This window comes from Nuphar pumila, chromosome 2 (genome assembly GCF_984573655.1).
Source record: "Nuphar pumila chromosome 2, dmNupPumi1.hap1.1, whole genome shotgun sequence".
Classification (NCBI taxonomy): domain Eukaryota; kingdom Viridiplantae; phylum Streptophyta; class Magnoliopsida; order Nymphaeales; family Nymphaeaceae; genus Nuphar; species Nuphar pumila.
The window spans coordinates 45742580-45755846 of NC_143250.1; the positions used below are offsets into that span (position 1 = coordinate 45742580).

The 13267-nt window shown below is 38.0% G+C and overlaps 1 protein-coding gene across 2 annotated transcripts in view; it reads right to left on the minus strand.

Moving 5' to 3' along the window:
- LOC149845394 (tobamovirus multiplication protein 2A-like) overlaps positions 1-13267 on the minus strand; it is a 57002-nt gene that overhangs the window by 22695 nt on the left and 21040 nt on the right. The window lies entirely within an intron of this gene.

Below are 13267 nucleotides of genomic sequence, written 5' to 3' on the forward strand. Positions count from 1 at the left end.
TCTAAACTTGTTGATGATACTAATTCTTCCATTGAATTCACTCCTTCTGTATGTGTCAAGGATCTTCTCACGAAGAAGACGCTCGTTAAAGGAGAACGACAAGGAAATATGTATATCCTCAAGGAGCTTTCTTCTTCTTCTGTTTGTGGTGCTTCATCAAATTCATCTGTCGTTCAGCCAGTCCAACCAGTGTCGTCCAAAGATTGTTTTAGTTTATCGCAGTGTAATAAACCAGAGATTTGGCATCGTCTTTTAGGTCATTGTAATGGTTCCTTCATTAAGAAACTTGTGTCGAGTGGACTTGTTCCAGAGTCTAGTCTGAGTGTTGAGTCTGATACTTCACTTTGTTCCAATTGTCAAATATGCAAGAGTCATGTTCTTCCTTTTAATTCAATAAATCAAAGAGCTTCAGTACCTTTTGAAATTGTGTATTTTGATGTTTGGGGTCCTGCCCCACAATCCTTCTTATCCGGGAGTCGCTATTACGTAACCTTTATTGATAGCTACTCCAGATATACTTAGATTTATTTTATGAAACATAAATCTGAAGTGTTCAATCTCTTTCGTTCATTTTTCGCTTCAGTCTGTAATCAATTCTCATCTAAAATTCAATATTTCCATGTATATTTTTCTCCTTTCTTAAATTCAATATTTCCATGTATATTTTTCTCCTTTCTTTTTTTCCCTTTTCCTTTTTTCTTTTCTTTTTCTTTTTTTTTTCCTTTTTTCTTTTTCCTTGGAAAAGCTCCCCTTGAGGGATGTGGGAGCCTCCAACGGTCACATTTGTGACCGTTGGAAGGGCTCCAACGTCCCTTAGGAGCCCTTCCAAGGGTCCTCTTCTTGTGCCTATAAATAAAGGGGTTCTCCCCCATTGTATGTAAGCTTCTTTGAAGCCCTCTTGAGTGGAATATATTTTTTCACTTTATTTTGTGTGTTTTTACCACTTTTGTGGTTTGTTGTATTTTTGCCCATTAGTGGCTACTTGTGTATGTGTGTGTTTTGCTCTTGGAGATTTCGCTTCACTCATTTGGAACTTCATTACAGCACTTCATTACAAAAATCAGATCCTTAAGTATTTTCTCCTGGGGACCAAGTAGACACCCCTTTCTTCAAAGTTATTAAGGGCATTGTTATTATGGGTTCAATGTTTACAAAACAGAGTAGCTGTATAAATCACTTATAATTCAAATTGCTTTTTGTCTATCTGAATTTTCTTTTTCAATATAACGAGTTACTGAACTATACACATTCTTTCAAAAAAAAAAAGAACAAACCATATCTGCCTCTTATATGGAAAACTGCACAATAATGACATGTTTGTGTCCTTTTGGGTGTATCCATGTGACATAAGATCTTGTGTGTTCTATTTGAGTAAACAGGACTATCAACTGCTTCTTAATGAAGCGATCGTCTTACAAGGTGATAAACCCCGCTTACTTTTTTCTGACAGAGAAAGTTGGGGTTAGGGAGACCCCTACCAGTTAAAACAACCATACCATTTAGATTCGAACTTGCAACGTCCCAAATAATTGCAAATGGGGAATGTTTGGTTAGAGTGATATGGATAGTTCGGTTCCGGAATTGTATGTTCATGAGAATTAGATTCTTCTTTCCCAAAAGTGAAGTAAAAAGGAGGTGCTAATGAAATCCCAAATCCCCACCTAAAAAAGGTTGGCGCTTCTTGTGGGCGCCTCAAAGACTATTCTTTTATATCCAGCACAACATGAAAACCATTTTAGATGGTTGTGGCCATTTTACCATTTTGGATATTTTTTCCGTATTTATTTGAGATTTTTTATTTTTTGTTGGTTGTTGCTGTTAGAATGGCCCACTCGATCTTGCTGGAACGTGAGAATGAGGCGTGAGAGAGAGAGAGAGAGCTGCGGCAGCAAAAGGGGACTTCAATAATGAAGTCGTGCCCTACTTTATGTTTATATATACATATACAAAACAGTAACTGGTTTGGACCAAGTATTTGGATCCATACCCAGACATAAACTTACAAGTTACATTGGAGAACCCGACCCATACTGGAAAACCCGATCCAGTTTATGATACAGTCTTAATACCCTCCCTCAAGTCGTGCATGGTCCTGTACCATGGACAACTTGCCTTTGAGATACCAAAACCGCGCACTCGTAAGTCCTTTGGTAAGTAGATCAGCAACTTGATCTTCTGTTGGTACATAGACTGGAATAACTTCTTTGTCCTCTACCTTCTGTCGGACAAAGTGTTGATCGATCTCTATGTGTTTCGTTCGACCATGATGGATAGGATTGAAAGCAATTTGAATGGCACTTTGATTATCGCAAAACAGATTCGCAACCTTCACTTTTTCTCCTATCTCTGTTAATAAATGTCTTAACCATGTAACTTCGGCAGTGGCAGAGGCCATGGATCGGTACTCAGCTTCTGTACTTGAACGCGCAACAGCACGTTGCTTCTGACTACTCCATGCTATTAAGTTTTCATCAACATACACACAATACCCAGAGACTGACTTTCTATCATCTGGATCTCCTGCCCAATCTGCATCTGCATACACTTCTAGTGGTCTATGTTCTCCTTTTGCCTTTGATTGACGATAAACAAGCCCATCTCCAAGAGTACCCTTCAAGTACCGAAGAATTCTTTTAACTGCATTCATGTGTTCTGTACGTGGATCGTGCATGAACTGAGAGACTTGATTCACTGCATATACAATATCCGGCCTCGTAAAAGTAAGATATTGAAGCATCCCAACTAAGCGACGATAATATTTCGGGTCCTCATAGATCTCCCCATCTTGAGCACTAAGTTTATGGTTTAACACGCTAGGAGTATTCAATGGCTTGCAGTTCTTCATTCTTGACTTTTCCAGAAGATCCAGAGCGTACTTGTGTTGGGTCAACAAGAGGCTAGTATTTTGTCGATCCACTTCAACCCCCAAGAAATATCGTAGGACACCCAGGTCCTTCATCTTGAACTTCTGATTCAATAGGATCTTTGTAGCCTCTATATGCTTGCAAGAACTTCCTGTAATAATAATGTCATCTACATATATGAGAAGTAAGGTGTTGACCTGATGTTCTCGAAAAATGAACAATGAATGATCAAGTTGAGAACGGACAAATCCAAATCGCTGTACTTCAATGGAGAAACTGTCAAACCATGACCGAGATGCTTGTTTTAGTCCATAAATGGCTCGTCGCAATCTGCAAACATGTGTCTCAGGATTGTTTTCTGCATAACCAAGAGGCTGCTCCATGTAAACTTCCTCCTTCAGATCGCCATGTAAGAATGCATTTTTAACATCAAGTTGACTTAGAGACCATCCATGCTGAACCGCCAAGGATAACACAAGTCGAATGGTTCCCATTTTTACAACTGGACTAAAGGTCTCGTCATAGTCTTCTCCATATGCTTGTGTGAAGCCTTTAGCGACTAGTCTTGCCTTATATCTTTCAATGGATCCGTCAGGTTTGTACTTAATTTTATATACCCACTTAGACCCTACAACATTCTTATCCGGAGGCCTAGGAACTATTTCCCAGGTCCTGCATTCATGCAAGGCTCCCATTTCTTCATTCATAGCATCTGCCCATTTTGATGACAAGGAGGCTTGGGAGAAATCGATGGGTTCTTCTTGTTTTTCAACCTGTGCAACGAATAACTGCATTTCTGTGGAAAAATTCTCATAGCTTACCCATCTTTCAATAGGGTGTCTGATCCTTTCCGAACGTCTGACATGCTCAGTTATGTGGGGTGTGTCCCTTCTTCTGACATACACTGCCCCTTTGAATCTTCTGCCATCTGGACGAGCAGTACCTGATGTCAAGGTTTCTTCTGCGATGGGAGGCACAGTAGATCCCTGAGCAACTGTCAACACGTTCCCACTAGGTTCTGCATTGGTTTCCATGGGCTCACACTCATCTATTACTGTGTGACATGGAGCAGAGTTATCCATTTCTAGCTGATCAAATAATTCATTCGCTAGCCACGGCTGATAGCTTTCTTCCTCCTTAGTAACCCTTGCTTCTTTGTTCGAGATCTTAACATTGTTCTCATCAAAGACAACGTTTCGTGAGATTTTAATGCGTCGAGTGTCTGGATCATAGCATCGATATCCTTTATACTCTTCAGCGTACCCAACAAACCTGCATCTACAAGCTTTATCCTGAAATTTATTACGTTGGGAACTGTCAATGTGAACATAGCATACACATCCAAACACTCGTAGTTGACTGTATTGAGGTTGGGTACCAAACAACACGAAATAAGGAGTCAAATTATTCAACATTTTCATCGGTAAACGATTTATTACATAAACCGCAGAGTGGAAAGCTTCTGTCCAAAGACTTAAAGGAATATGAGTGTCATGCAGCATACTTAGGGCACTTTCAACAATATGACGATGTTTTCTTTCCGCAACCCCATTTTGTTGTGGTGTGTGTGGGCAAGATATTCTACGCCTTATCCCGTTGTTTTGAAGAAATTCAGTAAATTCCTTTGATAGATACTCTCCCCCTCCGTCACACTGGAATTGTTGAATACTTGTCGAGAATTGATTGACAACAAGAGCATGAAATAAACGAAAGAATTTGAATACCTCAGACTTGTATTTCATAAAATAAATCCAAGTATATCTGGAAAAACTATCAATGAATGTGACATAGTAGCGACTACCAGACAAAGAGGGTTGTGGAGCAGGTCCCCAAATATCAGAATGAATAAGTTCAAAAGGAAAGGAAGCTCTTTCATTTATTGAATTGAAGGGAAGTACATGACTCTTACACAACTGACAACTAGAACAAAGAAAACCATCAACCTTATTATGCGGACTTGATCTTGAAATAAGTCCACTTGACACAAGTTTCTCAAGAGAAGAATTATTACAATGACCCAAACGACAATGCCAAATATTTGGCTTATTGTACGAAGACAAACTCAAACAATCCTTAGATGAATCTAATTTGAATGGTTGACCAATTGACGATTTCGATCCAGCTCTGCAAACAAGTGAAGAAGTCTCTTTGAGGATATACATATTTCCCTTTCGCTCTCCCTCAACGAGCGTCTTCTTCGTGAGTGGATCCTTGACACAGACAGAAGGAGTAAATTCGACGCAAGAATGAATGTCATCAACCAATTTAGAAACAGAAATGATATTTTTTACAATATTAGGGGAATGAAAAACATTGGACAATTTTAGGGAACCATCGGAAAGAGGAATATTCACGTTTCCAGTGTAAGTTATTGGATGGAGAGCTCCATCTCCAGTTTTAATACTTGCATTTCCATGATAAGGGATAGGTTTCAAAATCTTACCAATATCACCTGTCACGTGGGCTGTAGCTCCAGAATCAATATACCAAGTTCCCTGATCACCCTGTTTGAAATTCAATCCTGACAAAGCTGATATTAAAAGACTCTTGACATTGTCTTCATCCCATTGAGTTCCTCCAGCTTTTCCCTTGCTTGACGATCCTGTGCCATTCATTTTCCCTTTATTTTGCGGGTTGTGCCAACAATTTGCTTTGATATGTCCATTTTTGTTGCAAAAATAGCAAGTTGGAACATTTTTGAAATTGTGATTTCCCGAAAAACTACCTGACGGCATGCTAGGCGTGGGCAACAATCCACGCCCCCCTTGATTATTTCTTATCTGTCCATGTCCTCCTCGAAAGTGGCCACGTCCTCTTCCTGAATTTGTCCCTGTAAACAATACTTCTTGGCTTCCTGAATTGTTGCCTACATCTTCTCCTTTAATGGAAATTTCATATTGTAGTAATTTTGCCCGAAGATCCTCAAAGTTAGGAAGTGAAGGAAGACACAAGAGAGATGTTACCAACATATGATAATCTGATCCAAGCCCGTTTAGCGCTTGTTGAACTTTGTCCTTATCAGAAATCACACAGCCCACCATAGCCAATTGATCTGTGATGATCTTCACCTTGTTCATATACTCTGTAACAGTCATGCTTTCTTTCTTTAGGAGTTGAAACTCCCTCTTCAAATGCATAATTCTTGCCTCTGAGATTTGAGAATAGGTCTTCGCAAGTTGTTCCCACAGCTCCATTGCTGAGCACTCATCTGGAATACCTACAAGAACCTCTCGCGAAAGAGTAGAGGTAATGTAGGCTACAACAGCTTGATCTCGTTTTCTCCAAGTGGTGAATTCAAGATTTCGAATCAACTTGTTAGAAGTCTCTCCCTTATCGTCCACAATTTCCTGCACAATAAATTCTGATGGTGCAGAGATCGTTCCATCTAGGTGTCCATAGAGATCGAGGCTCTTAATGAAAGGCAGTATTTGCCTCTTCCAGGTTAAATAGTTATTGTTATTCAGTTTGTCTGAGATAAGTTGTCCTAGAAAACTAGATGGCAGGGTAACAGAATCCATGAAAACTGAACTATAAAGTTGCTGACTGCTGACAAACACTTAAGGAATGACTTTAGATCTGAAATAAATTCAGACCAGATTAAATCAAGAATAAAGAATAAATGAATAGGTATTTTAGACCTTGAAGGAATAACCAGAAATCAAGAATAAAGGAGTGAAATTGGATCGAGAAGAAATAAAAATCATATTCGCTTCAGATCTGGAGTGAACTCAGATCTAACCGTGACAGATGAAGGAACAGCAGCAACTAAGAAAACAGATCTGATCTTGATTTCAGACTGGAATGAAACAGATGCAACAATCAAAACACAATATATGAACCTAAACAGTTGATGGCTGTTTTCAACTTAATACCAAATCTGATATCAGAACCCACGTTTGGGCAGATTCGGATTTCAGATAGCCTTTGGGTTCGACAGTCTGATCCAAATCAGACGTGATAAACAAAAGGAAGAAAAGATAGATAAAAAAAGGACAGCAGTCACGCAGGGTCCAATCTATCGATAGATTGGAAGAAAACAAACAAAAAGAGGAACGACGACTAAACAGAAGGGAAAAGCTGGATGAAGGCAGAAAGAGGATGCAGACAGAAATAGAAAATAGAAAAGGAGGTAGATTGAAGAACCTGGAAGAAGAAACACCTGGGACGTTGATCTCGCTGGATAGCCCTAGACGGAACAGCACCTGCAGTGTCGATCTTGCTAGACACGCCCTTCGGAGTCGATTCACTGTGCAGAAGCCTGCTCTGATACCATGTTAGAATGGCCCACTCGATCTTGCTGGAACGTGAGAATGAGGCGTGAGAGAGAGAGAGAGAGCTGCGGCAGCAAAAGGGGACTTCAATAATGAAGTCGTGCCCTACTTTATGTTTATATATACATATACAAAACAGTAACTGGGTTGGACCAAGTATTTGGATCCATACCCAGACATAAACTTACAAGTTACATTGGAGAACCCGACCCATACTGGAAAACCCGATCCAGTTTATGATACAGTCTTAATAGTTGCTTCATCAATAAAGCATTTTTTTATTTATAATTTTAGATAATTTTTATAGTTTTTTTAAGTTAACAAAAAAAAGTTGAGGCTTACGCCTCGCCTCAAATTTTGGTAGAGCGCCTCGCTACGCCTCAACGCTTTTCACAACATTGGTTAAAAGCAAGCTCCCAAGGCTTGGTAATGATAGGTTTAACTTCGTAATGTTAGAAAATGGTTTTTCATCCTATTTCACTGACACTGCCTTATTTGTTAGAAAAACCAATGCAGGGATTGTCATTCTGCTTTTATATGTGGATGATATGCTTATAACTGAAAGTAATTCTAAAGGAGTTAAAAGCATAAAATCAATTTTGAATGATAGATTTGAAATGTCTCATTTGAGATTCCTAACTTATTTTTTGGGTATTGAAGTAGCATATTGTTAAAATGTACTTCATATATATATATATATATATATATATATATATATATATATATATATATATATATATATATATATATATATATATATATATATATATTACATCAATACCTGATAGGGGTATTTTTGTAATTTCACATAATTTTAGAAAACAACTATTTTTATTTTTTGTTAAAATGTAACTTTTTTTTATTTTTTTATTTTCTTTTTTGTATTTTTTAGGAACCAAAAGGGGCTCCAACCATAGAGTCGTTGGAGCCCCCAACGGTTACAAATGTGACCGTTGGGGGCTCCCAACGACTCCATGGGAGCCCCCTTTTGAGCTCTCCTTTTGAGGCCCTTGGCCCTCCTTTTCTTTCCACTCCCTCTTGTATAAATAGGGGTGAACCCCTTGTATATTTTCATTCTTGAGAGCTCTCTCTCTTTTCAATAAAAGGCTTTTTATATTGTTGCCTTCTTAAAGGCTTGTGCTTGCATTGTCCCTTAGTGGACTTGTGATATTGTCTCTTTTATTCATTGTTGTAAGTGCTTATAAGCACTCTTTATATTTCCGCAATATCTCGTTACATGGTATAGTGATGGATGAGCTTACGAGATCAATTCAAGAAAATGTGTCGTGGTGTATGTTGTTTGCTGATGATATTGTTTTGATTGATGAGTCTAGAGCTGGGGTTAATGCTAAGTTAGAATTATGGAGACAGACATTGGAAGCAAGAGGTTTTAAGTTGAGTAAGAGTAAGACAGAATACATGGAATGTCGGTTTAGTAAGCAACGAAGTAGTGATGGGAGTGTAGTGAAGCTTGGTGAGCAAGAAATACCGGTGGATGATTGTTTCAAATATTTGGGATCTATCATTCAAAAGTATGGAGAAATTGATGGAGATGTAAATCATAGGATAAAGGTTGGGTGGATGAAATGAAAAAGTGCAACTGGAGTATTGTGCGATCGTAGAATGCCATTGCGGTTGAAGGGAAAGTTTTATAGGACGATTATTAGGCTCACTTTACTATATGGTACGGAATGTTGGGCTGCCAAAAGACATCATATTCAAAAAATGAGTGTAGCTGAGATGCGTATGCTGAGATGGATGTGTGGAAATACAATAAAAGATAAGATTAGGAACGAGGAGATACGTAAGAAGGTAGGTGTTGCACCCATTGAAAATAAGATGAGAGAGAATCGTTTACGGTGGTTTGGACATATTCGGCGAAGGCCTAATGATGCTCCAGTTAGAAGGATGGAGAAATGGGAAAATATATTAGTTAAAAGAGGTCGGGGTAGGCCTAGGAAGACATGGATGGAGGTGATAGGAAAGGATATGAATGCTTTGAACCTCACCGAGGACATGGCATTGGATAGAAATGATTGGAGGAGAAGGATTCATGTGGAAGACCCAGAATGATCTTTTTTGGTTCATATCGTTGACCCCAATTGTTTTGGGATGAAGGCGTAGTTGTTGTTGTTGTATCTCATTACATGGTATCAGAGTCACTCGATTCTTGAAGGAAAAGTGTGGTTCGTGTATTTCATATTTTGTGTATCTCTTCTCACTTCTTGGAAACATCATGGAGGCAAAGATCGACCTATCCTTCTCAATAGAAAGAATTACATGATGTGGGCATCGACAATGGAAAACAACCTCAAAAGAAAGAAACTTTGAAGTTTTGTCATGGGTACCGTTCCAGAACCTAAGCTTATGCTCAAGAAGAACGAAGGAGGTCAAGAAAAGGCTCTTGAAGGAGATGCTCGCCTCAAGGCCATTGAAAATCATCAAAAAGAAGTGGAAGATTGGGAAAGCAATCACGCGAAAATCCTTGCGTGGTTTATGAACAATGTTGAGCTTAAGGTATGTGCTAATATAGCTAAATTTCGTCGGGCCAATGAGGTTTGGTCCTTTATGAAGGGTATGTATACCCAAAAAGATCTTGCAAGAGCATATTTTTTGCAAGAAAAGATTAGAACCACCAAACAAGGTGATTCTAGCATTCAAGACTATTATAGTGCCCTAAACCCGCTATGGGATGAATTGGCTCTTTTAGAGCCAAAATGGGTTTCTATGGAAGATATTGAATTAAGACAAAAACAAATGGAACAAGAATGATTGTTTCAATTTCTTTTTGGGCTACGTCCTGAATTTGAGCAAGTGAGATCCTCACTTCTCCATAGATCTATTTTTCCTCCTATTGAGGATGCCATTGCCGAAATCACTCAAGAGGAGACAAGGCTTGGCATAAGTAAACATGTTGATGAAGTGCTTGACGTATCGTAACCCGATAACAATGTAAGAACCTATAAACCTCCTCATTTTGGGAAACAAGGAAACTATAATGGAGGGAAAAAAATGATTGTTTGTCATCATTGCTATGAGCCGGGTCACATCAAACTTGCTTGCCCAAAGCTTAATAGAACTTTCAAGTCTAAGGTGGCATCTCTTGAAGAAACTACCACCAAAGAAGATGAAAGCAAGAATAATGACCTCAAAGAGACTCTTGGGCAAATATTTATGGCTCTCCAACAAATTCTAAAAGCTTCTTCCTCCACATCGGGTGCGGCTATTGCTTCTACATCATCACCCAATACGTATTCTTGGATCCTTGACTCCAGAGCCTCTTTTCATATGACCCCCCATGAAAATGCACTTGTTGATGTTTGCACCAATTCAAAGGATTCTTGTGTCTCTACGGCCGATGGAACCTTTTTAAAAATTTCAAGTATTGGCTCTTTTAAAAATTCTCAAAATTTTTGTATTCCAAAAGTAAGAGTTGTTCCCAAACTAAATTTAAACCTTTTTTCGGTCTCCCAAATTGCCGACCATGGATGTGAAATATCTTTCTCATCTAATGGTTGCTTTGTGCAGGATCTCCAGTCCGGAAAGCGGATTGGGCAAGGACATAGAAAGGGAGACCTCTACTATATGGACCATCTCGATCTTCCTACAAATTATTTTTGTTCTTATGTCCAAGAAAAAAATATGGAAACTTGGCATAAAAGACTTGGTCATCCAAGTTATTCCAAAATATATTTTTTTCCTTTGGAAACAAATTTTGTAAGGAAAAAGAAATTAGTTGCAAAGATTGTATTTTTGGAAAAATGAAGTCTATTCAATTTTCAACTAGAACTTTTCTTTCATCAAGACCTTTTTGAATTGGTGCATTCGGATGTTTGGGGGCCTTCTCCGGTTATGTCTAAAGGGGGTTATTCTTATTATGTTACTTTTATTGATGACTTTACTCGGTATGTTTGGATTTATTTTCTTAGTCAAAAGTCGGAAGTATTTACCTTCTTTAAAGATTTTCATAGAAAAATTCAAAATCAATTCCAAAGTAACATATCTATTTTGAGAACCGATTCCGGTGGTGAATATTTATCTCACGAATTTCAAAACTATTTAACCCAAAATGAAATTTGTCATCAAAAATCATGTCCTAGGACCCCTCAACAAAATGGCCTAGCGGAAAAGAAACATAGGCACATTGTAGAAACCGCTAGAACATTACTTGTTTCTAGAAATATTCGAAAGAAGTTTTGGGTCGAAGCCGTTCTAACCGCAACTTATCTAATCAATAGAATGCCCTCTTCTAAATTAAAAAATGCTTCTCCCTATGAAAAGATCTTTAAACTTTCACCCGATTTCAATTGTATTCGTATTTTTGGTTGCAAATGCTTTGTCTTATTGCATAAAAGAAATAAGTTGTCTCCAAAAGCAATTGAATGTGTTTTTCTAGGATATGGTGAAAATCAAAAAAGGTATAGATGTTATGATTTTAAGAATGATAAACTATATGTTTCAAAAGATGTAACATTTCTAGAAGAAGAGAATGGTTTTGATAAAATAGAAGAAACAAATGAAATTGATTACATATTTTTATATGATCTTATTGATGACATACAAAAAGATTTCCTTGAAAGCATAGAAGATACATGTGAGGCGTTCCATCTTGATATAATACCCTCAAATGATAATAATACAAATATGAATGTTTACTCAAGAAGAAATCAAGAAAACCCTATTAGTGCCCTCTAAAAATACTCTCAAATTTCTAAGTCTACTGAGGAACCACAAGTTAGACATTCTTCTAGAATATCAATACCCCCAAATAGGTTTGTATCCTATGATTCCTTAATGCCCAACTATCGAGTTGGTTTAATAACCCTACATTCTTATTTTGAACCCGCTCACTATAATAAGCTAAATCTATACCACATTGGGTTGAAGCAATGCAGGTTGAACTAAATGCACTAAAAAAGGCTAATACTTGGGAAATAGTTAATCTACCCCCACACAAAAAAAACTTATTGGGTGTCGCTGGGTCTTCAAAGTCAAAACTAAAAGCGATGGCTCTTTAGAACGATATAAAGCTAGGTTAGTCGCTAAGGGATACTCACAAGAATATGGAATTGATTATGAAGAAACATTCGCTCCCGTAGCTCGAATGACCAGTGTCAGGACTTTAATAGATGTCGCATCAACCAAAAAATGGCCTATTTATCAACTTGATGTAAAAAATGTCTTTTTAAATGGAAGTTTAAGTGAAGAAGTTTACATGGATCCACCACCCGGAATTAATATTAAGCAAGGTCAAACTCTTCGACTTTTAAAAGCATTGTATGGCCTTAAACAAGCCCCTAAGGCTTGGTATGATCGTTTCAGTGATATCATGATAAAATTAGGATTTCACTCTTGTTATACTGACACTGCTCCTTTTGTTAAAAATGCAGGTACTAGTATCGTAATATTGTTATTTTATGTTGATGATATGATTATCACTGGGAATTATCAAAATAGTATTATTGATGTTAAAAACATGTTAAAAAATAATTTTGATATGTCTGATTTAGGTTTTCTTAGATACTTTCTTGGAATTGAAGTTGCATACTCTTCTCGAGGATATATTTTGTCACAGATGAAGCTTGTTGCAGATATATGTTCTAAGTCTGGGATTTCTGATGACAAAAAAGTAGAGACTCCCGAGGTTATTAATGCCAAATTACGGTTGGAGGATGGGGTTCTTCTGGAAGATCCCACACCCTACAGACAACTCATTGGGTCTCTCACCTATTTAACCATCACCAGACCGGATATCACTCATGCGGTTCACTCAGTTAGTCAATTTCAGCATGCTCCTACAACTGTGCATATGAGTGTTTTTCTCCGGATCATCCGTTATATTCGGAACGCCATCAATAAAGGGTTATTTCTATCATCCTCTTCTTCTTTGAATCTTCTTGTTTATACTGATGCAGATTGGGGAGGTAATCCTACCGATCGAGTCTCAACTACTGGTTTTTGTGTCTTTTTAGGGGACTCTTTGATTGTCAGGCGATGCAAGAAGCAGCAGAAAGTTTCACTATCATCTACTGAAGCTGAGTATCGTGCTATGGCAACTACAACAATGGAACTTGTATGGCTTCGCAGTCTGCTTAAAGACATGGGGGTTGATATTACCGAAGCTTCAAAATT